This window comes from Oryctolagus cuniculus, chromosome 18 (genome assembly GCF_964237555.1).
Source record: "Oryctolagus cuniculus chromosome 18, mOryCun1.1, whole genome shotgun sequence".
Taxonomy (NCBI): Eukaryota; Metazoa; Chordata; class Mammalia; order Lagomorpha; family Leporidae; genus Oryctolagus; species Oryctolagus cuniculus.
In genome coordinates, this window is record NC_091449.1 from 56,973,567 (window position 1) to 56,997,076 (window position 23,510).

General features: G+C 52.7%; 1 protein-coding gene across 5 annotated transcripts in view; it reads left to right on the top strand.

Moving 5' to 3' along the window:
* The window catches only part of PDPR (pyruvate dehydrogenase phosphatase regulatory subunit), an 87,471-nt gene that overhangs the window by 18,741 nt on the left and 45,220 nt on the right, over positions 1-23,510 (top strand). For 4 of the 5 annotated variants that reach the window (XM_051847287.2, XM_051847289.2, XM_070062739.1 and 1 more), the window contains exon 1: positions 13,294-13,435. The exons of the other annotated variant lie outside the window; for it this stretch is intronic. The gene's annotated coding sequence lies outside the window, so the exon portion shown is untranslated. Of the gene's footprint in view, positions 1-13,293; positions 13,436-23,510 lie in introns of those variants that run through there. 5 annotated transcript variants of the gene reach the window in all.

The following is a 23,510-nucleotide window of genomic DNA, read 5'->3' on the forward strand; positions in this document are numbered from 1 at the left end:
GTCTCTGCTTTCACATTCCCAGTGCTTCCATCACATCGCAGATCTCAGCACAGCTTTCGTAGCCCTGCTCCAGCCGGGCAATAAATGACCCCCTTCCTACTCCTGGGCTCGTTGTCACGTGCAGCATGATGTCAGGCACTTGGGACAGGTGGGAGTATGCCAAATGCTGCGACAGGACCAGGCCAAAGCCGGGAGCTAGGAACCCCACCTGGGTCTCCCACGTCTGTGGCCAAGACTGAAGGACTTGAGCTGTCATCTGCTGCCCCCCAGGTGCAGCAGCAGGAAGTTGGATCAGAAGCAGAGGAGGGACTCAATCCCACTTTGCTATGGAACGTGGGCATCCCGCGTGATGGCTTAGTCACTGTGCCACAATGCCTACGCCCCAGATTTTAAAGTTCACATTTTGTTAGTGGACACAGTGGGTCCCTCTCTTGGGGGTGTCACCAAGTAATCAGCCTCAATCAGGAGTTGTCAAAGGAAAGCCTTGCTGTGACCATAAAGGCAGAAGCAGGAAGCTATAGTTCCTGAGAAGAAACTACCTCTCCAAGAAGCAATTTCCTGGGGTTTTTATAGCAAGGGTTTGGCAAGTGCCCAGGACGTAGGAAATGGGGAGTGGGAGGGCCCCTCTTGTTCAAGCAAATACACCTTCATACCTTGCATGTGCAAAAACACTAGTCAGCCTCCTTCTGGTGTTACCTTTCCCTGGTTTGTGATGGTTTGGCCTCTCTGATACAGTGTTACAAGATGAGCTTTCCCACACCCTCCTCTGAAACACAAGGTCAGGAGCCCAAAGTGTTTCAGGCCCTGATCAGTGCCTCCCCCACCCCAGGTTACAGCTTTGCTGAATTTACTTCATCAGGCGTGCCTCTATTTACCCACCTCTCTCCAGCTCAAGCAGGGCTGATGCCTCTTCTCTCAGTATTTCTTTCTTTCTTTTTTTTTTTAAAAAAAAAGATTTTATTTATTTATTTGAGAGATACAGTTACAGGCAGTGAGAGGGAGAGACAGAAAGGTCTTCCATCCTGCACTGATCTGAAGCCAGGAGCCTCCTCCCAGCCTTCCACGCAGGTGCAGGGCCCAAGCACTTGGGCCATCTTCTGCTTTCCCAGGCCATAACAGGAGCTGGATCCGAAGAGGTGCAGCCAGGACTAGAACCAGTGCCCATACAGGATGCTGGTGCCGCAGGCAGAGGATTAACCTGTGCCGCGGCACCACCCCCAGTATTTATTCATACATACATACACACACACACACACACACACACACACATATTATTATTTGAAAGGCAGAGCAGCAGAGAGATACACAGATAGATCTTCCCTCCACTGGTTTTCTCCCCCAAAGCCCCCAGCAGCCAGGGCTGGCCCAGGCCAAAGCCAAGGGCCTGGAACTTGATCTAGGTCTCCTGTGTGGGTGGCAGGGACCCAAGCACTTGAGCCATCACTTGGCTGCCTCCCAGGGTGCACATTAGCAGGAAACTGGATTGGAGGCAGAGAGGCCAGGACTCAAACCACCACTCCAGTATGGGATGCGGGCAGCCCAAGTAGCGGCTTAACCAGCTGTGCCACAACACCTGCCCCGATGTATTTTTTAATTCACACATAAAAATTGACCATATTTATCGGGTATCATGTGATGTTTTGATACATGTATATATTGTGTAATAGTCATATCAGGGTAAACCTGTATCTCCTCAACTTTTTATCATTTTTTGTGGTGAAAACAATCTTTTAGCTTCTTTGAAATATACAGTATATTATTATTCGCAGTCACCCTACTCTACAATTGAACTGTATCATGTATATTTTGTTTAGCTTTTTACTTTCCTTCACCTTGCTATGGTTTGGATAACAGATTGAATATCCTCCAAAGACCCATGTATTAGGAGCTTGGTCCTCAAAGTCTTTTGTTAATGGTTAATGAGTTAATGTTAATGGGTAATGGATTAAGAGTGCAGATTTAGGCTGGCGCCATGGCTCAACAGGCTAATCCTCTGCCTGCGGCGCCGGCACCCCGGGTTCTAGACCTGGTTGGGGTGCCGAGTACTAGTCCCGGTTGCTCCTCTTCCAGGCCAGCTCTCTGCTGTGGCCTGGGAGTGCAGTGGAGGATGGCCCAAATGCTTGGGTCCCTGCATCCACATGGGAGACAGGGAGGAAGTACCCGGCTACTGGCTTTGGATGGGTGCAGCGCTGGCCTTAGAGGCCATTTGGGGAATGAACCAACGAAAGGAAGACCTTTCTCTCTCTCACTGTCTATAACTCTCTCTCTGTCTCACTGTTGAGCTCTGAACTCTGCCTGGCAAAAAATAAAAATAAAAAAACCCCAAAAACAGTGGAGATTTAATTGTGATTATGGTGTCTGGGGCGGGTGGTTGGTTCAGGTGATGCTTGGGACATCCACATCCCATATTGGAGTGCTTGGACTTGAATCCTGGCTCCACTCCCCATTCCAACTTCCTGTGGTTGTGCACCCTGGGAGGCAGTAGGCGATGGTTCAAGTTCTTGGGTCCCTGCCACCCACATGGGAGACCAAGTTGAAGCTCTGGGTTTCTGGCTTTGGCCTGGCCCAGCCTCAGCTGTTATGGGCATTTGGGAAGTGAACCAACAGATGGAAGACTTCTCTCTCTTTCTCTCAAATAAATAAATAAATCATTAAAAAAAATTATGGTGTCTAGGAGGTGGGCCCCGAGGGGGGAGGTCTTTATGTCACTGGGGGTGTGTCCCTGGAAGGCAGTTCTCTGCACAGGGTTGATTATAAGGGCCAGGTTGGGCTTAGCTGCTCTGCCTGCTACCTGGTTCCACCTGTGTCACCACTGTTGTCCCACAGCCTCAACAGCTGAACCTATGCGGCTCACCTGATCTTGGGTTCTGACCCCCCAAAACGGAAGTAAAACAAATCTTCCTAAGTAGCTCCTCTCAGGTATTTTAGTTTAATGAACAAAAAGTGGACTAATCCAAACCTATTTGTGTTTCTCTCTCTCTCTCTCTCTCTCTCTCTCTCTCTCTCTTTCTCTCTTTCTCTCTTTCTCTCTTTCTCTCTTTCTTTCTTTCTCCCTCCTCTCTTCTCTCTCTCTTAAAAGAGTTATTTATTTGAAAGAGTGACAGAGAGAGAAAGATCTTCATCCATTGGTTCATGCTCCAAGTGGCTGCAACAGCCAGGGCTGGGCCAAATGGAAGCCAGGAGCCAAAAACTCCAGTCTGGTTTCTCACATAGGTGACAGGGGCTCAAGAACTCAGGCCATCATCCACTGCCTTCCCGGTACATTAGCAGGAAGCCTGATGGGAAATGGAGCAGATGAGACTTGAACCAGCACTCCAGAATGGGATGCTGGCATTTCAGGTGGCAGCCTATCCCGCTGCACCACTATGCCAGCCATTATTTGTGTCTTTTTATTTATTTATTTATTTATTTATTTATTTGACAGGCAGAGTGGACAGTGAGAGAGAGAGACAGAGAGAAAGGTCTTCCTTTGCCGTTGGTTCACTCTCCAATGGCCGCCGCGGCCGGCGCGCTGCGGCCGGCGCACCGCGCTGATCCGATGGCAGGAGCCAGGAGCCAGGTGCTTCTCCTGGTCTCCCATGGGGTGCAGGGCCCAAGCACTTGGGCCATCCTCCACTGCACTCCCGGGCCACAGCAGAGAGCTGGCCTGGAAGAGGGGCAACCGGGACAGAATCCGGCGCCCCGACCGGGACTAGAACCCGGTGTGCCGGCGCCACAAGGCAGAGGATTAGCCTAGTGAGCCGCGGCGCCGGCCTATTTGTGTCTTATACATAGCATATAGTTGGTTCCTTTTTTTTTTTTTTTAAAGATTTATTTATTTATTTGAGAGGCAGAGTTACAGAGAGGCTGAGGCAGAGAGAGGTCCTTTATCCACTGGTTTACTCCCCAAGTGGCCACAACAACCGGAGCTGTGCTGATCTGAAGCCAGGAGCCAGGAGCTTCTTCCGGGTCTCCACGTGGGTGCAGAGGCCCAAGGACTTGCAGGCCATGGCAGAGAGCTGGATCAGAAGTGGAGCAGCTGAGACTTGAACCGGCACCCAAATGGGATGCCAGCATTGCAGGCAGCAGTTTTACTTGCTATGCCACAGCACTGGCCCCTATATGTTTGTTTTTTTTTTTTTTTAAGATTTATTTTATTTATTTGAAATATAGAGAGGTAGAGTCAGAGAAAGAGAGAGAGGTCTTCCATCCTCTGTTTCACTCCCCAAATGACTGCGATGGCCAGAGCTGAGCTAATCTGAAGCCAGGAGCCAGAAGCTTTTTCTGGGTCTCCACGTGGGTGCAGAGGCCCAAGCACTTGGGCCATCTTCCACTGCTTTCCCAGGCCATCTGAGGAGTGAACCAGCAGATGGAAGATCTCCCTCTCTCTCTACCTTTGCCTTTCAAATAAATAAATATTTTTTAAAGTACACTGTGGGGAGCAACTCGGACTAGACTAAGTTACTGGAATTAAGACTTATTCTATGCATCTGCTCTCCCACGATATAGCGCTGAGAAGGGAGTAACAACTTCTACGCAGCTGCCTCTTGCCAACTTGAGTGATGACCTGCAGGAGCTGATCCTGCTCCTGATTGGAGGAGAGCAGCGTACTCGGCATGTGGGTAGCAGAGTTGGGATTGGTGGAAGAGGACTATAAAGGAGGAGAGAGACAACATGCACCAGGAACATCTATCTGAAGGAACACCTGTGCAGCCCCCGAGAGAGCTGGCCGGCGGTGTGCCGCTCCCCTGCGGAAGTGGGGAAAGTGGCAGGGGGAACCGCCCTTCCACGGAGGTGGAAGGGTCGGTAGCCAACCTGGGAAGAACCAGCAGCAAACCTGGGGAGGGCCGAGTAGACAAAAGAACAGCGCAGGGTCCTGTGTCGTTCCTCCACGAAGAGGGGGAGCGACATAATGGTGCCATGACTTGGATAGGAAACCTAGGAGGGAAGAAGCGGGAAAAATTGGAGAGAGCCTAGGGAAAAGCCGGACGGAAAAGGTGCCGGAAGAAGCTATCAAAAGCTTAGGCATAAGGCCGGCGCCGCGGCTCACTAGGCTAATCCTCCGCCTAGCGGCGCCGGCACACCGGGTTCTAGTCCCGGTCGGGGCGCCGGATTCTGTCCCGGTGCCCCTCTTCCAGGCCAGCCCTCTGCTGTGGCCAGGGAGTGCAGTGGAGGATGGCCCAGGTGCTTGGGCCCTGCACCCCATGGGAGACCAGGAAAAGCACCTGGCTCCTGGCTCCTGCCATCGGATCAGCGCGGTGCGCTGGTCGCATCGCGCTGGCCGCGGCGGCCATTGGAGGGTGAACCAACGGCAAAGGAAGACCTTTCTCTCTGTCTCTCTCTCTCACTGTCCACTCTGCCTGTCAAAAAAAAAAAAAAAAAAAAAAAAAAAGCTTAGGCATAGACTCAGATACGGACTGTGGGAAAGAAGTTAGGATTGAAAGTGAAAGTGAAAGCAAGAAGAAATTTAGACTCCGATACGGACTATGGCGGGGAAGCTAGGAGATTAAAAGCGAAAGTGAAAGCTAGAAGAAACTTAGACTCGGATACGGACTGTGGGGAGAAGCCAGGAGAAATGAGAAGGGAATATTGTTGGAAGAAAAGTTAGGAAACATACCGGGTAGAGAAAAATGTTAGGGAGGATGAAGCCGCGGGGGGCAGGCTGAGGCGGAGACGTAAGCCATGTTGGGATTCGTCAAGTTAGCCCAGGGAGCAAAAGGCGAAAATCTAAAACCAGAGGCGGAAATGTAAGCCAGGTTGGAATCCGTCAGATTAGCCCAGGGAGCAAAAGACGGGAAGCCAAACCGAAGCGGAGACGTGAGCTAGGTTGAATTCGCCAGGTTAGCCCAGGGAACTTAGACTGAATACCGGTGGCGGAAACGAGAGCTAGGCTGTGTGATTCGCGGAAGCCGCCGCGCGCAGAGAGCGCGCGCGGGGCGCGAATAGATAGGAAACGCGGGGCTAGCGCGAAGGCCGTGGTGCGGGCGAGAAGGGCGCAGAGACTGCGGAGCCCACGTGAAGCCGGGAAGCCGCGCAGAGCCGGGAAGCCGCCACGGGGCGAGGCGCCGAGAAGCAGCCTCGGGGCGGGCGCCGGGAAGCCGCGGGGGTAAGAGAAACAGAAGTATAGAAGTAAAATGAGACAAATAGGAATGCTGGCAGATAGAAGTAAAATAGGAGAGATAGGAATGCCCGGAGGTAGAGAAATAGAGAAAAATAAGGCCTCCCCACAACACAGCAATGAGAGGGCTTGGATTCGGTCTGCCTGATTAGTAAGACGATAAGCACCTGTGGGCGGCTGCAGGTCACCGAAGACAGGCACGTTATCAACACCAATAAGTCTCCCCACAAGACGGCAATGAGAGGGCTTGGATTTGGTTTGCCTGATTGGTAGGGCTTGTAAGCACCTTCAGGCAGTTCTAGCAGAGCAGAGCATGCGCTGCAGGGCACCGAACACAGGCACGCATCAGCGCCTAAAAACCTCCTCACAACATGGCGAAGAGAGGACCCGGATTCGGTTTGCCTGATTGGTAGGGCTTGTAAGCACCTGTGGGCAACTCCAGCAAGCAGAGCAGGGTGTGTGCCGCGGGGCACCGAAGACAGGCACGTATCAACGCCAAAAAATAAAAAGAAAGGGGGAATTGTGGGGAGCAACTCAGACTAGACTAAGTTACTGGATTTAAGACTTATTCTATGCATCTGCTCTCCCACAATATGGCGCTGAGAAGGGAGTAACAACTTCTACGCAGCTGCCTCTCGCCAACTTGAGTGATGACCTGCAGGAGCTGATCCTGCTCCTGATTGGAGGAGAGCAGCGTACTCGGCGTGTGGGTAGCAGAGTTGGGATTGGTGGAAGAGGACTATAAAGGAGGAGAGAGACAACATGCACCAGGAACATCTATCTGAAGGAACACCTGTGCAGCCCCCGAGAGAGCCGGCCGGCGGTGTGCCGCTCCCCTGCAGAAGTGGGGAAAGTGGCAGGGGGAACCGCCCTTCCACGGAGGTGGAAGGGTCGGTAGCCAACCTGGGAAGAACCAGCAGCAAACCCGGGGAGGGCCGAGCAGACGAAAGAACAGCGCAGGGTCCTGTGTCATTCCTCCACGAAGACGGGGAGCGACAGTACACTATTACCCTGAACATGAAAGAGTGTCCTTCAGATAATGCTTACATAGAAACCTTGTTCCCAGATAGCTTTCTTCCCTTGTGCTATTACATTCATGCAAACCACATCTCTCTATGTAATACAAGTGATAGTTTTACAGTTCATATCTTGTTCATTTCTCTTCCAAATCAGTTAAAGAAAAGAGTAAAAACAATACACTGATACTGACTTAAGTTTTTATTTCTTCAAGGGGGGTTGAGTTTCTGTTTGGTGTGGATTTTTTTTTTTCAGTGCAGAGAACTCCCTTTAGTACGTTTTATAAGGCAGGTTTGCTAACATCAACCCCTCCCAGCTTTTCTATTATTATGTCATTTTCACTCTTACACTTTATTTTTAAAATATTTATTTAGGGGCCAGTGCTGTGGCATAGTGGGTTAAGCCGCCACCTGCAGTGCCAGCATCCCATATGGGTGCCGGTTCGTGACCAGGCTGCTCCACTTCCAATCCAGCTCTTTGCTGTAGCCTGGGAAAGCAGTAGAAGGTGGCCCAAGTCCTTGGGCCCCTGCACTCACGTGGGAGACCTGGAAGAAGCTCCTGGCTCCTGGCTTCAGAATGGCACAGCTCCAGCCGTTGTGGCCAATTGGGGAGTGAACCAGCAGATGGGAGACCTCTCTCTCTCTCTGCCTCTCCTTCCCTCTCTGTGTAACTCTGACTTTAAAAGAAATTCTCTTTTAAAAAATTTTTATTTAATGGCAGGTGTCGTGGCACAGCAGGTTAAGCTGCCTCTTGGGACACTCACATCCCATTAGAAATGCGGGTTCAAATTCCAGATATTCTTTGCTTCCAGTCTGCCTCCCTACTAAACACCTGGAAGGCAGCAGATGTTGGCTCCTGCCCACAACGTGGGAAACCCAAACGGAGTTCCTGGCTCCTGGCTCCTGGCTTTGGCCTGGCCTAGTCCTGGCTGTTGTGGGCATTTGAAGAGTGAACCAGTGGGTGGAAGATTTCTTTCTTGCTCTCTCTCTCTCTCTCTCTCTCTCTCTCTCTCTCCATCTCCTTCTCTGTCACTTTTCTAAATAAATAAGCAAATCTTTAAAAAAAATATTGATTTGGGCTGGCACTGTGGCATAGTAGGCTAAGCTTCCTCCTGCAGTGCCTGCATCCCATATGGGTGGCGGTTGGAGACCCAGCTGCTCCACATCCCATCCAGCTCCTTGTTTATGCACCTAGGAAAGCAGTGGAAGATGGCCCAGGTGCTTGGTCCCCAGTACCTGCGAGGGAGACCTGGAAGAAGCTCTTGGCTCCCGGCTTTGTTCTGGCCTAGCCTGGACCATTGTGGTCATTTAAGGAGTGAACCAGCTGGTGGAAGACCTCTCTCTCTGTCTCTGTCTCTCCCTCTCTCTGTAACTCTGCCTCTCAAATAAATAAATAAATTAAAAAAAATTGATTTGAGAGGGAGGTAGATAAGGAGTGCTCCTATCTGCGATTTCTCTATCCAAATGCCACCTCTAGCAGGGAACTCAGAACCCAAAACAGGTCTCCCGCATGGGAGGAAGGAGCTGAATTCCTTGAGCCATCTGAACTGGCTCCCAGGGTCTGAATGAGTAGGAAGCTGGTTTGGGATTAGGGCTGGTTATTGAACCTATGTACTCCAGGGTGGGATATGGGCTCCCTAACCAGTGTCTTAGCCGTGAGTCCAAACATTCACCCCTCACCTTCATTTTTTAAGGTTAGCTTTCTGGATGTGGAATTCTTGGGTTAGTAGAGTTTTTCCTTTCAGCATTTTAAATATGTTGTCCCACGGGCCTTCTCCCAGTGTCATTTCTGGCAAGAAGTCGGTTGTTCGTCCTGAGGCTTCCTGGTACACAGTGTGGAATTCCTTCCCTTCCAGCTTCCATGATTCGTCCTATCTGGTCGTATCTAGATGTGGATGTCTGCGTACATCTTAGGTGGAGTTCATTAAGCTCCCTGGATGTGTAGATTGTTCTATAACATTTGGGAAGCTTTAAGGCACTATTTCTTTTCTTTTCTTTCTTTCTTTTTTTTTTTTTTTTTTTGGACAGGCAGAGTGGACAGTGAGAGAGAGAGAGAAAGGTCTTCCTTTGCCGTTGGTTCACCCTCCAATGGCCACCGTGGCTGGTGCGCTGCAGCCGGCACACCACGCTGATCTGATGGCAGGAGCCAGGTACTTCTCCTGGTCTCCCATGCGGTGCAGGGCCCAAGCACCTGGGCCATCCTCCACTGCACTCCCGGGCCACAGCAGAGAGCTGGCCTGGAAGAGGGGCAACCGGGACAGAATCCGGTGCCCCGACCGGGACTAGAACCCGGTGTGCCGGCGCCGCAAGGTGGAGGATTAGCCTAGTGAGCCGCTGCACCGGCCTTAAGGCACTATTTCTTTCTTGCTTCTTTTTTAAGATTTTAAAATTTATTTGAAAGGCAGAGTTACAGAGAGAAGGAGAGATAGAGAGTGAGAGAATGAATCATCTGGTTCACTCCCCAGATGGCCACAATGTCCAGCACTGGGCCAGGCCAAATTCAGGAGCTTCTTTGGGGTCTCCCATGTGGGTGGCAGGACCCCAATAACTTGAACTTCTGCTGCTGCTTCTCCCAGGCCTGGACTGGAAGTGGAGCAACCAGGACTTGAACTGGTGTCACATGCAGTGGCTTCACCTGCTGCGCCACAATGCCAACCCCAAATCATTTTTTAAAATGTCTTCCTTCCGTTGATTCACTCCCCAAATGGCCGCTATGGCCTGCACTGCGCCGATCTGAAGCCAGGAGCCAGGTGCCTCATCCCGGTCTCCCATGCGGGTACAGGGGCCCAAGCACTTGGGCCATCCTCCACTGCCCTCCTGGGCCACAGCAGAGAGCTGGACTGGAAGAGGACCAACCGGGACTAGATCTGGTGCCCACATGGGATGCTGGTGCCGCAGGGAGAGGATTAACCAAGTGAGCCACGCACCGGCCCCCAAATAGGTATTTCTTAACGTCCCCTCTGTCCCTTCCTCTCTTTCTAGGATTCCCATTAACCCCACAGGGCCCCTGCTCTGTCAGTGTCCATGTTCTGTAGGGCCCTGTAGTAACTCAGACTCCTCCCTTCCGTGGTTCTGCTGGATTCTGCTGTGAGGGAACCAGGATCCGAAGAGGGGCCAACGTGGTGGTGCAGCTGGTTAAGCCACTGGCTGTGACACTGGCATCCCCTATGAGTGCCAGTTCAGGTCCCTGCTGCTCCACTTCCTGTCCAGCTTCCTGCCAGTCTGGGAACAGAACAGAAGATGGCCCAAGTACTTGGGCCCTTGATACCCATGTGGGAGACCCAGATGGAGTGTCTGACTCCGGGCTTTGGCCTGGGCCAGACTTGGTCATTGCAGCATTTGGGAAGTGAACCAGTGGACAGAAGATCTCCCTCCCCCTCTATAAGTCTGTTTTAAATAAATAAATCTTTTCAAAAAGAACATCCTAAGTAGAGACTCTCAGCTGAGATAAGAGCATTCGAGCTCCCTTGTCTGTATTTGGCACAACAGTTCAGATGCCACTTGGGGGCCGGCGCCGGGGCTCACTTGGCTAATCCTCTGCCTGTGGCGCCGGCATCCCATATGGGTGCTGGGTTCTAGTCCCGGCTGCTCCTCTTCCAGTCCAGCTCTTTGCTGTGGCCCAGGAGGGCAGTGCAGGATGGCCCAAGTGCTTGGTCCTGCACCTGCACGGGAGACCAGGAGGAAGTGCCTGGCTCCTGGCTTCGGATCAGCACAGCACAGGTCATAGCGCCATTTGGGGGGTGAACCAACGGAAGGAAGAACTTTCTGTCTCTCTCTCTCTCGCTGTCCGTAACTCTACCTGTCAAGTAAATAAATAAAAATCTTAAAAAAAAAAAAGATGCCACTTGGGATGCCCACTTCCTGTATCAGAGTGCCTGGGTGAGTCCTGGCTCTGCTTCCAACTCCAGCTTCCTTCCAATGTGCACGTGAAAGGCAGCAGGTGATGGCTCAAGTACTTGGGTCCCTGCCACCCACCTTGGAGACCAATTGAGATCTAGGCCCCTGGCTTCAGCCTGGCCCAGCCCCAGCTATTGTGAGCATTTGAGCGGTGAACCAGCAGATGGAGAATCTCTGTCTCTCTCTCCGCCTTTCAAAATTAAGTGCATAAACACATAAATATTTTATCTCTGTCTCCTCCCAGCCCCCATCTTATTGGTTCTGTTTCTCAGGACAGCCCTATTTCAGGCACCTAGGAAACCAGGACTGGCCCAAAGCCTTGCTCTTCATCACCTACCACAATCTGGGATTCTTTCTTTCTCTTTTAAAGGTTGATTTTTTTTTGAAAGGTATAGTAATAGGGAGAAAGAGAGAGAGAGATCTTCCAAGCACTGGCTCAATCACCAAATGGCTGCAACAGCCAGGGCTGGGCCAGGCTGATGCCAGGAACCAGGAGCTTCATCTAGGTCTTCCACATGGGTGGCAGGAACCCAAGCTTGGGCCTCCATCTACTGCCTTCATAGGCACGTTAGCAGGAAGCTGGATCAGAAGCAGAACCACCTGGACCTGGACTGGTGCCCTGAATTGGGATGCTGGAGTCACAAGCAGCAGCTGGACTTGTGGAGCCACAACCTGGGCCCCCATCATCTGGGATTCAGAGGGGCTTGAGCCACACGATTTCCCAGATGGCAGGGGCGGAGGGTCCCCGAGTCCGTGGAGCCTTTCACGGGAACAGGGGCTGGGAACAAAGGCACAGCCCTCTTTCTCGAGCCTGCACCAAAGGAGACTCATCTCAGTCCCTCCTCTGCACAGAGGCCACGCCGGAGGGGGACCTTCAACGGGAGGCCCAGTCCTCTCTGGCTTGGGTTTGTAGTTCATTCTGACAGTGTCCGCTGGCCCTCAGGGGCCCAGGTACCCCAGGATGCCTCAACCCACAGCGCACAGCGCCACCTGCTGTTCCATGCGTGTGGACACAGGCTGGGAACTGTGTCCCCTCCGTGGGCCTGGGAGGTGACTCCTGGCAGACAGAACTGAGTAGCTGAACAGGGCTGGACAGGACGCCGACATCTGATGAACACTGAATGATTCTGCGCTGCACTCTTCCTTAAGCAGCGGGGCCGTCTGCTGCTGCTTTCCCAGGGGTGGCAGGAAGCCGGATCATGAGCAGCGCAGTCTGGACTGGAGCAGGCACTCCAATACCAGATGTCCAGGTTGCGGTCGGAGGCTTATCCTGCTGTGCCACAACCCTGGCCCCTAGTGGCATAGGTCTAGAGACAGGCTAAAAATACACTCCCACCTATTGCAAACTCTGTCCTTGATAGATAGAAACAAGGGAGATGTTTGCAAAGGAAGGAAAGTGAATCCAAATTTCCTACGGAAAAATTACTCAAGAAAACAAGATCCATTCTCTGAGGGGTGCGGTGCACTCGGGAGTCAAAAACCGCACGAGCAGCACGCACTTCCGATGCCCTGTGGAAAAAGAGGAGCCACACACACACATAAAGCCCCACAATCCTTCAAAACAGCGCTGGTGGTCAGAGAGCCCAGCACGGCCAAGACGCGGCCAGGAGCCCAGGATGCAGCATTTCAAGGCGGGCAGCGGAGGGGCGGTGACGGGAGACGGAGAGAGAAACGCGCTCCCGGCAGTGCTGGCCGCGTGCGGCAGCCTGGGGTGGACGCGGGGTCACTGTCCCATCGCACCCCTCCCGCAAAGAGGGTTTCTAGCAGATTCCTCTGCCTGGTCGCCGAGCGGCTCAGGAATCACGGGCGACGACTCCCTGGACGTCACCTAGGACTCCCCTAGTCTCTCCTCATTGTTAAACCCTCGCGGGCGTCCAGCGCAGGAGCCCAGCGCCGACTGTGAGGGCTGCGGGCCGCCCCGGGGACGCGGGAGCCCCTCGCGCGCGGCTGGAGCCCGCGTCCCCGCACGGCGCCTGCCCTGCGGGCCAGGCGTCCCCGACGCGGCTGTCCCTGAGAAGTGAGATCCGTGCGGGAGCCCCGTGCCCCCGCCACTGCGGAAGTCCAGGGCCGCGGGCGCCCGGGGATCCCAGGGCCGGGCCCCCACCGTGACGCCGCCGAGCGCCCCGGGGGCGGAGCCTCGCGAGACCCAAACAAGCCCACGCGGCGGGGGCGGGGCCTCCGCGATGACGTCACGGCGCGCTCGTGCGCGGCTGAGGTCGTGCGCCCGCCGTACCCTTGCGGAGGGGCCGTAAAGCGCGGAAGGTCGCGGGCTCTGGGTTCCTGGGAACTTTGAGTTCCTCAACTTCGCCCCACCTCGCGGCCCCTGGTCCTCGGTTCCGGCCTGAGGCGACCCCCGGCCACCGTCGTGGTCGCCTGCTCGCCTCCGCCGAGCGGTGTCGGAGCGGGAGCCCGTGGGGCCCGTGAGGTAAGGAGACAGCCGCGGGCCGCCGTGGCCTGGCGTCCGCGCGGCCTTCTCGCCCCGGGACCCCCGGGCGGCCGTCTTCCGTGTTCGCGTCGCTCCGGGGTGGTTCCCCGGCCCCGCTCCCGGTCTGTCCGCCGGGTCCTCTGGAGCGCGCGTCTGGGCGCCAGGACTCGGTCTGTCCCCGGCTGTCCGAGCCCCGGGCCCGCGCTCCGGCTCTTCTCGGCGCCCTTCGTGCCCCGGGCGGCCGGTGGCCTCGCTGGTGGCTGCGCCTCGGGCTTGCACGCCGCGCCGCGCACAGCCCCCACCCCCGGCGCGTGGAGCCGGCTCGTGCGTCTGGCAGGTGCATTGCTTTCCCGCGGTGCAGCGCGCGGCTCACCTGTGCTTTAGGACTAAGCGGCCGTGCAGGGCGGGGCGGACGAAGTGGCGTGGAGGAGCGCAGACCGGCGCAGCGAGCTTCCTTGTTCACGCGCGCCTCTTAGTGCTGCTGTGACGGTTCCCAGAGCTGAGTCAGGTTCTCAGGTCTGAGTGTATAGGCCCAGGCGTGTAGACGGGACAGACGGCGTTGGTGGTGGGCATTCGGGTCGGGCGGGAGGGTCCGGTGGTCAGTTGAGACCACCTGGCACCCGGGACCCGCAGGATCATATTCACTGGTCATGGAAACCTGGAATCTTTGGTAAAGATTTACTTATTTAGTTGAAAGAGTTACAGAGAGAAGACAGAGCCTGAGAGATCTTCCATCGGCTGGCTCACTCCCCAGATTGCCGCATTGGCTGGAGCTGGGCGGGAGAGAAACCCGGGAACTTCCTCGGGGTCTCCCACGTGGTGGCAGGGACCCGAACACTGGGGCCGTCACCGGCTGTTTTTCCCAGGCCGTCTGCAGGCAGCTGGATCGGAAGTGGAGCAGCTAGAACACGAACCTGTGCCCACATGGGATGCCCGGGTTGCTGGCGGTGGCCTTACCCAGCCCCAGGCCGGGAACGAGTGTCCCAAATACTTCTTCTGTGGGGTCAAGAGAGAAGTTTGTGTTAATGCTCCTGGTCTCCCCGGGGACCAGCCCTGGCTTCGTGCACGGTGCTGTAACCACACAGCTAAGAGCTTTCACCTTGCTCTGATTGGCACAAGGAGATCTGAGCAGAACCAGCCCCGGGCTCAAAGTTGTTGGGCACAATTTATTTTTTGTAGAAAATATTTTATAATTTTCCAGAATTTTAAATACTTGTAATGTTTAACAGGTGATGTGTTTCTTTGTGACAGCACGTTTTCTCTACTGACTGTCCCTTTTTTGCTATCGAGGTTTGCTTTGGTTTTGCTGCTCAACCTTCTGCAGGTGGCTCTGGGGCCCTCCTGTCCCTGGTTTACCTCGAGTCCTTTTTTTCTGCCCTCTTTTGAAGGTCACCAGGAGCACAAGGTCAAAATGTTTTCCGTGGTTCTTGGGTATCTTATGCTCTTAACATCACTTTTATTCCATCTTGAGCCTCATCCTGCCTCTTCTGCCTGCTCTTCAGTTTCCTTTCTCCTGCTGGGGAGGTGCCCTTTCCTTGCTCTCAGGTTTGTTTGAGCAGTGAGTAAATCGCAGACTCTGGGGCCAGACCTGCACTATTTGAAACCTGGCTGTGACGCCCACCAGGATTCTGGGATGCTGGGCCTGTTGCTTGTCTGTGCCCTGTTTTTTGAACTACAGGGTGGAAATGCTGGTGTCTTTCTCATAGTGTTGTGAGGAATGAACTCATTTATATATATATAGGAGTGCCTGGCACACTGTGAATACCTGCAAAAGCATTAGCTTTTCTCTTACTACTTCTTAAATGAAGCTCCATATTTTTCCCTTAAGATTTATTATTTAAAAGGCAGACCTACACAGAGAGAGCGAGCGAGCGAGCGAGCGAGCGAGCTAGCTTCCAGTGATTCACTGCTCAGGTGGCTGCAGTGCCCAGGGCTGGGTCAGGCGGAAGCCAGGAGCCTGAACCTCCATGCAGATCTCCCATGTGGGTGCGGGGGCCCAAGCCCTTGGGCCAGGGAGCTGGATCAGAAGTGGTACAGCTGGGACACGAACTGGTCACTATGTGGGATGGCAGTGTTGCAGACACTGGCCTCGGTTTTTTGTTTTAAAAATTGTTTCGGTTATTTAGGTATCTGCTCAAATATGAGGGCCTGGCTTTGAATTCTCTTGAATCAGTTTTCTCCCCCACCTGTCTCCTTTGTTTTCTCTTCTCTTTCATTTATCAACATAAGAAATTACTTCAAAAAGTTCATGAAAGAGCCGGCGCCGTGGCTCAATAGGCTAATCCTCCACCTTGCGGCGCCGGCACACCGGGTTCTAGTCCCGGTTGGGGCACCGGATTCTGTCCCGGTTGCCCCTCTTCCAGGCCAGCTCTCTGCTATGGCCAGGGAGTGCAGTGGAGGATGGCCCAGGTGCTTGGGCCCTGCACCCCATGGGAGACCAGGAAAAGCACCTGGCTCCTGGCTCCTGCCAGGATCAGCGCGGTGCGCCGGCTGCAGCGGCGGCCATTGGAGGGTGAACCAGCGGCAAAGGAAGACCTTTCTCTCTCTGTCTCTCTCTCACTGTCCACTCTGCCTGTCAAAAAAAAAAAAAAAAAAAGTTCATGAAAAAGGGAATTTAATGAATTTTTTACTCTACTATCAACTTACCGTGCAATTCCATTTTCCATATAGTTTTTGAAGTTCTCTTAGATATTTCTTGGGTGTCTCTGGTGAATTCTGTGGAAACTGTGAGTTAGAATTCATCCTGAGAGAGTCCCATAGTTAGGGGGGAGTAATAACCAGCAATGCCATGCCAGTTGCCGTGTTCTCCTTGCATGCTGATTTGGTTTTTGCAGCAACTGTGTGACGTGGGTATTCCTGCCCGCATTGTAGATGAGGGGCCTGAAGCACAGAAATTGAGCAGCACTCTAAATCATACAGCTAGCAAGAGATGGGATTTTTTTTTCTTTTTCTTTTTTTTTTTTTTAAGATTTATTTATTTAAAAGGCAGAAGTACAGAGAAAGAGGGAGAGACAGAGAGTGAGAGATCTCCATCCACTTGTTCACTCTCCAAATGGCTGCAATGGCCAGGGCTCGTCCAGGCCAAATCCAAGAGCCAGGAGCTGCTTCTGAGTCTCCCATGTAGGTGCAGGGGCCCAAGCACTTGGACCGTCTTCTGCTGCTTTCCCAGGTGTGTCAGCAGGGAGTTGGATCGGAGGTAGAGCAGCCAGGACATGAACCGTTGCCCATATGGGATGCCTGGGCTGCTGCGGTTTCACACACTATGGCACAGCACCAGCCCTGAGGGGGATTTTCAAACCCAGACGTCTGCCTCCAACACCTGGATCCCCAGCGGGGTCGCCCTGGTGCAGCGTGGTGGGTTCTGTGCCGGGGAGACTACAGACTCGCCAGGTGAGACCTGAGGCAGTCGGGACAGGCTTAGCTACCCGCAGCAGAGATGGAGGGAAGTAGACCTAAGGCAGATGGATTTAGGACGTAGACTGTGTTGGGCCTTGATGACTGACTGGGTAGGGGACTTCAGAGAAAGGGACGGGCCCACTCAGGATTCAAGTGTGTGGTGTCCCTGGGGGACAAAGGCAGTGAGTGGGTTTGTGTGTAGGGTGAGACGGGTTTACCTTCAGATGTGCGATCCGGAGGAGATGGCCATTCTACATTAGATTTGCAGGCCTGAAATTCAGAGTTGTGGCGGGTTAGGCCGTGAGTCCCAGTAAAACAGGCTGTCCCTGTGGGAGAGTATGTGGAAGGAGAGGGTAACTGGGTCTCAGAGCCATGAGGGACCGCAGTGCCCAAGGGGTGGGCCTTGGAGAGGAGCCTGCGATGATGCAGTCAGGGAAGGAGGTGTGGAAAGAAACCCAGGGACCGTGTCAGGAGGAGGGAGGGGTCAGTGGTATCAGCAGCTGCAGAGAGGTCGGCTGTGACCGATGGTGCCAGGAGAGTATCCTTGCAAACTGACAACGGCGAGCACGGTCAGTGCGGTGTCTGGGACAGAGGCCCAGCTGTCCAGCTGCTTTTGGTTCAAGGGAGAGCATGGGGACATGGGAAAATGAAAACTTAGGCCGGCGCCGCAGCTCACTAGGCTAATCCTCCGCCTAGCGGCGCCGGCACACCGAGTTCTAGTCCCGGTCGGGGCGCCGGATTCTATCCCGGTTGCCCTTCTTCCAGGCCAGCTCTCTGCTGTGGCCCGGGAGTGCAGTGGAGGATGGCCCAAGTGCTTGGGCCCTGCACCCCATGGGAGACCAGGAAAAGCACCTGGCTCCTGGCTCCTGCCTTCGGATCAGCGCGGTGCGCCGGCCGCAGTGCGCCGGCCGCGGCGGCCATTGGAGGGTGAACCAACGGCAAAGGAAGACCTTTCTCTCTGTCTCTCTCTCTCACTGTCCACTCTGCCTGTCAAAAAAAAAAAAAAAAAAAAGAAAAGAAAATGAAAACATAAACAACCCTTCCTGTATAAAAGGGTGTTTACTTCATAAAGTTCTTTGAAAAACAGAATTACGGGCAGGCATTTGGTGCAGTGGTTAAGCCACTGTTTGAGACACTCACATCCTGTGTTGGAATGCCTAAATTGGAGTTCTGGCCATGGCTCCTGACTCTAGCTTCCTGCTAATGCAGCCCCTGGGAGGCAGCAGTGATGGGTCAAGTAGTGGGGCCCTTGTCACTGATTGTGGGAGACCTGGGTTGAGTTTGTAGTTCCCGGCTCTAGTTCTGCGTTGCAGGTGTTTGGGAAATGATTCAGTGAGTGAGAGCTTTGTCTTTCTGCCTCTCAAATAAGGAAAAAGGAAAAAAAAAATTAAGTTCTTGTTTAAAACAAAACAAAGCAGTACTGGCACTGTGATGCAGCATGTTAAGCTGCTACTTAGGATGCCATCACCCGTATGCTGGAGCGCTGGTTTGAGTCCCGGCTGTTCTGCTTCCCATCCAGCTTCCTGCCAGTGTGCCTGGGAGGGCAGCAGATGATTGCCCAAGTACTTGGGCCCCTGCCACCTATGCAGGAGACCTGGATGGAGTTCCTTGCTCCTGGCTTTGAGCTGACCCAGCCCTGGCTGTTGTGGCCATTTGGGGGTAAACCAGCTCTCTGTGTCTGTGCCTTTTAAATAAAGAAATAAACTTTAAAAATGGAATTTAAGAATAAGGGGTGGATGTTTTGATGAAGTGAGTTAAGCTGCTGCTTGGGATGTCTGCATCCAATATTGGAATGCCTAGTTTGAGGCCCTCTCTGTCACTCTGCCTTGCTAATAAGTCCTCAAAAAAATGTTAATCTGCTGCAAAAACTTTGTGAAATTTATGTATGAGTTAATGTTTAGCATAGTGGTTAAAACACTGCTTGGGAAACCCACATCTCACATCAGAGTGCCTGGGTTTTAGTTCCAGCTCTGCTTCTAGTCTAGCTTCCTGCTAGTGCACATCCTGGGAGTCAGCAGTGAGTGCTGATTCCCACGTGGGAGATCTGAATTAAACTCTGGACTCCTGGCTTTATAGCCTCCCGCAATCCTGGATGCATCTGGGAAATGAGCCAACATCTGCCTTTCAATGAAAATGAAAAATATCTATGGATAGTTATTTTTCATAATGTGCGTTTCTATGAGCTTTTTGAAGATGGCTCATGTTAATTTGTTACAAAGTAAAAAGGCCAGGTTGCTAAGAATGAATTTTGCTTAAGAAACCCTGCCAGCAGAGCGTACAGTGACTAATGTAGAAGGAGAGGACTTGAGACGAGGGTGATAGGACACAAACGCACATCACGGCACCCCGTTGCTGTACACACTACAGTTCTGCGAAGATATTGTTAATGCTGGTTTGTGATCTCATTGTGGTGGGAAATACTAATTTCTTCCTTTATTTGAGTTTCTGCAAAGACTGTAAGTTGTATAAGTTAGAATTTCAAAAATTATTAATTGAAAAACGTTGGAAAACTTTTGTTTCATTTTAGCAGTCAGGTGGGAGGGATGAGTATATAACATCGGGGGGAAGGGAGGAAGACATGGGGTTCAGGGCACTAGTGGAGAGAGACTTTCCTCCAGGTGGAGAGGGAAGAGATGGTTGCAGTTGCAAGAAGCTTCCTAGGAAGGGCTTCAGGAAATGCGATGAGACAGGCTGTCTGCTTGGAGTGAAGGAAGCCAGGAGCTGGGTGCAGCGTTACTCTCAATGGAGGAAGCTCTGGGCTCAGAGCCTGAATGTCCACGGAGACCTGCCTGTGGCTCACCGTGTCCTGGCCTGATAGCCTGAGCCCCCACGGAGCAGGGTCTTATTCTGTCATGACCGAGTGGGAATGGCCTGGAAGCCAGGAGGGAGTTGGTGAGGTCAGGGGAACAGGCTTGCCCTGTGGCAGTGGCCATTCCTTCAATTAAACCACATTTCCACTGGGATCAAAGGTTGAGAGGGTGTCTATGAAGGGGCGGGTGTTTAACTTGGAAGGGCTGTTCTGGTGGGCTCGGTAGAGGAAGGCTGGCTCTGGAGAGAAAAATTGGTCAAATAGGGGGCCAGTGCTGGGGGATAGCAGAGTTAGAGATGCGCTCTTGTCTGCGCTGCAGTGTGGACTGCGGGTCTAGAGGCTGGCGGTGTAGTCTGTTGCTTTGATACCCATTTGTCGGTTTTCCCTCTTACCATAAGGCCTCATCTTCCTGTACTTTAATTATCCCTAAACTGGGCAGTGTAGTCTTCAGTTTCTTGAAACTTGAACAGTCTTATGTTTTGTATTACATTAATTTTGTTATATTCAGCATGTAATTCTATATTGTCTACTGGACCATGTCAGCCAACTAGCCAGAGTATTCCATAATCTGGCTTTACTTTTCTTCAATTCTTCCTGCCCAACACTTACCATAGACATTCTTAACTCCACACTAGATTTCTTTCTTTTTTGGCAAGGCAAAGCAAGAGAGATCAAGAGAGAGAGTGAGTGCTGTGTCTGGATCAAGCCAGAGCCAGGAACTCCATCTGGGTCTCTCACATCAGTTGCAGGAGCCCTGATTTGCTTCCCAGAGTGTGTATTAGTAGGAAGCTAGATCAGAAGTAGAATAGCCAGGTTTTTTTTTTTTTTTAAGATTTATTTTATTTATTTGAAAGACAGTTACAGAGAGAGAGAGAGAGGGAGGTCTTCCATCTGCTGGTTCACTCCCCAGATGGCCACAACGGCAGGAGCTGCGCTGATCCCAAGCCAGGAGCTTCTTCTGGGTCTCCCACGCGGATACAGAGGCCCAAGGACCTGAGCCATCCTCTACTGCTATCCCAGGCCATAGCAGAGCGCTGGATTGGAAGAGGAGCAGCCAGGTCTCGAACTGGCGTCCATATGGGATGCTAGTGCTTCAGGCTAGGGCTTTAACCTCTGCACCAAAGTGCCGGCCCCGGGATTTTTTTTTTTAAGATTTATTTATTTATTTGAACATCAGAGTTACATAGAAAAGGAGATGCAGAGAGAGAGAGAGGTCTTCTATCCACTGGTTCACTCCCCAGTTGGCTGCAATGGCTGGAGCTGCACTGATCCAAAGCCAGGAGCCAGGAGCTTCCTCCAGGTCTCTCACATGGGTGCAGGGGCCCAAGGACTTGGGCCATCTTCTGCTTTCCCAGGCCATAGCAGAGAGCTGGATTGGAAGTGGAGCAGCTGGGTCTCAAACCGGCACCCATATGAGATGCCGACACTGCAGGTGGTGGCTTAACCCACTACGCCACAGTGCCAATCTCAGTAGCCAGGATTTGAAACGGGTACTCTGATCTGGGTTGCCAATGTTCTAAGTGGCATTTAATGCTATACCACAACTCTCACCCTACACACTGGGTTTCTTACTGTTCTCTGCAAGTGTACATACATCATGGTCAGATTTGTTCTTTAACTTTGTTATGTTTTTCCCATTCACCTTTGTCAAAATTTGACTCTTTCAAGGATCAGTTTACATTGTAATTCCTATAGATCCTTTCCCTGGTGGTCCCAGCCTTTAATCTTCTTTCCATAACTTAATGTAGTTATTGTCAGGCCGGCGCGGCTAATCCTCCGCCTAGTGGCGCTGGCACACCGGGTTCTAGTCCTGGTCGGGGCGCCGGATTCTGTCCCGGTTGCCCCTCTTCCAGGCCAGCTCTCTGCTATGGCCCGGGAGTGCAGTGGAGGATGGCCCAAGTGCTTGGGCCCTGCACCCCATGGGAGACCTGGAGAAGCATCTGGCTCCTGCCATCGGATCAGTGCAGTGCGCCAGCCGCCGCGTGCCAGCCGTGGCGGCCTTGGAGGGTGAACCAACGGCAAAAGGAAGACCTTTCTCTCTGCCTCTCTCTCACTGTCCACTCTGCCTGTTAAAAAAAAAAAAATGTAGTTATTGTCTTGTGGAATTGGGTGTTAGTAAACCACCCGTGTAAATGCAAAGCCTAAAATGGGGGCCCATGTTGTGGCATAGCAGGTTAAGCCGCCAGCATCCCATGTGGGTGCCAGTTGGAGTCCTGGCTGCTCCACTTCCGATCTAGTTCCTTGCTAACATGCCTGGGAAAGCAACAGAAAATGGCTCAAGTGCTTGGGCCCCTGCACTCATATGGGAGACCTGGAAGAATCTCCTGGCTCCTAGCTGCAGTCTGGGCCAGCTCTGGCTGTTGCAGCCATTTGGGGGTAAACCAGCAGATGGAAGGTCTCTGTCTCTATCTCTCCCCCACCCACTACTCTGTAACTCTGCCTTTCAAATAAAATAAGTAAATCTTTTTTTTTTTTTTTTTTTTTTTTGACAGGCAGAGTGGACAGTGAGAGAGAGAGACAGAGAGAAAGGTCTTCCTTTTGCTGTTGGTTCACCCTCCAATGGCCGCCGCGGCCGGCGCGCTGCGGCCGGTGCACCGCGCTGATCCGATGGCAGGAGCCAGGAGCCAGGTGCTTTTCCTGGTCTCCCATGGGGTGCAGGGCCCAAGCACCTGGGCCATCCTCCACTGCACTCCCTGGCCACAGCAGAGAGCTGGCCTGGAAGAGGGGCAACCGGGACAGAATCCGGCGCCCCGACCGGGACTAGAACCCGGTGTGCCGGCGCCGCTAGGTGGAGGATTAGCCTAGTGAACTGCGGCGCCGGCCAAAATAAGTAAATCTTAAGAAGAAAAAAAGCACCCTAACGTGATGAGAGTTCTTACCCTTTTTTTAAATTTTTATTTGTTTTACTTGAAAGAGTTACACAGAGGAGAGGCAGAGAGAAAGAGGGAGAGGGGGAGGAGCAGAGGGAGGGGGAGATCTTCCATCCGATGGTTCACTCCCCAATTTGTTGCAACGGCCAGAGCTGTGCCGATCCGGAGCCAGGAGCCAGGAGCTTCTTCCGGATCTCCCATGTGGGTGCAGGGGCCCAAGGACTTGGACCATCTTCTACTGCTTTCCCAGGCCACAGCAGAGAGCTGGACAGGAAGTAGAGCGGCCAGGTCTTGAACCAGCGCCCATATGGGATGCTGGCACTTCACCAGAGCATTAACCCACTGCGCCACAGCGCTGGCCCTAGTTCTTACCTTTTCTAGGAAAAGACATTTATATTTGTATCTGCAGCACATTACTCTTTTGGTTGGGCTCTAATCCTGCCTCTCTCTCCTTCCTGAGGACCCCATTCTCTCTACTTTTATGGTGTCTTTTTCCACAGCACTGAAGTGTCCTTGATACCTTAAACACCAAATAGATAACTTTGCTCTACCCACATTCTATTTTTTAAAAAGATTTGTTTTATTTATTTGAAAGGCAGAGAGAGAAAGAGAATCTCCATTCATTGGTTCTCTCTGCAGATGGCTGCAACAGAAGGGTCTGTGCCAGGCTGCAGCCGTGCCTGAGCTCTCTCTCGGTCTCCTGCACGGGTGGCAGGAGTACATATGCTTGGGTCATTTTCTGATTTCCCACGTGCATTAATGGAACTGGATGGGAAGCAGGGATGCCAGGCCTGGAACCGGCGCTGAGATATGGGATGCGGCTGTTGCTAGCAGTGGCTTATCCTGCTAACATAACGCCAGTCCCTCTATTCCACTTTGTTCTGTAGCTTCTGTGCCATTTTTCTGATTCCCTTCAGAGTAGAACGTAGAAGGGCTGTTTTACTCCCTTATCACAGCTTCAGTTTGCTTTGCTCGATCTGTTGTCCCTGCCTGTCCCCTG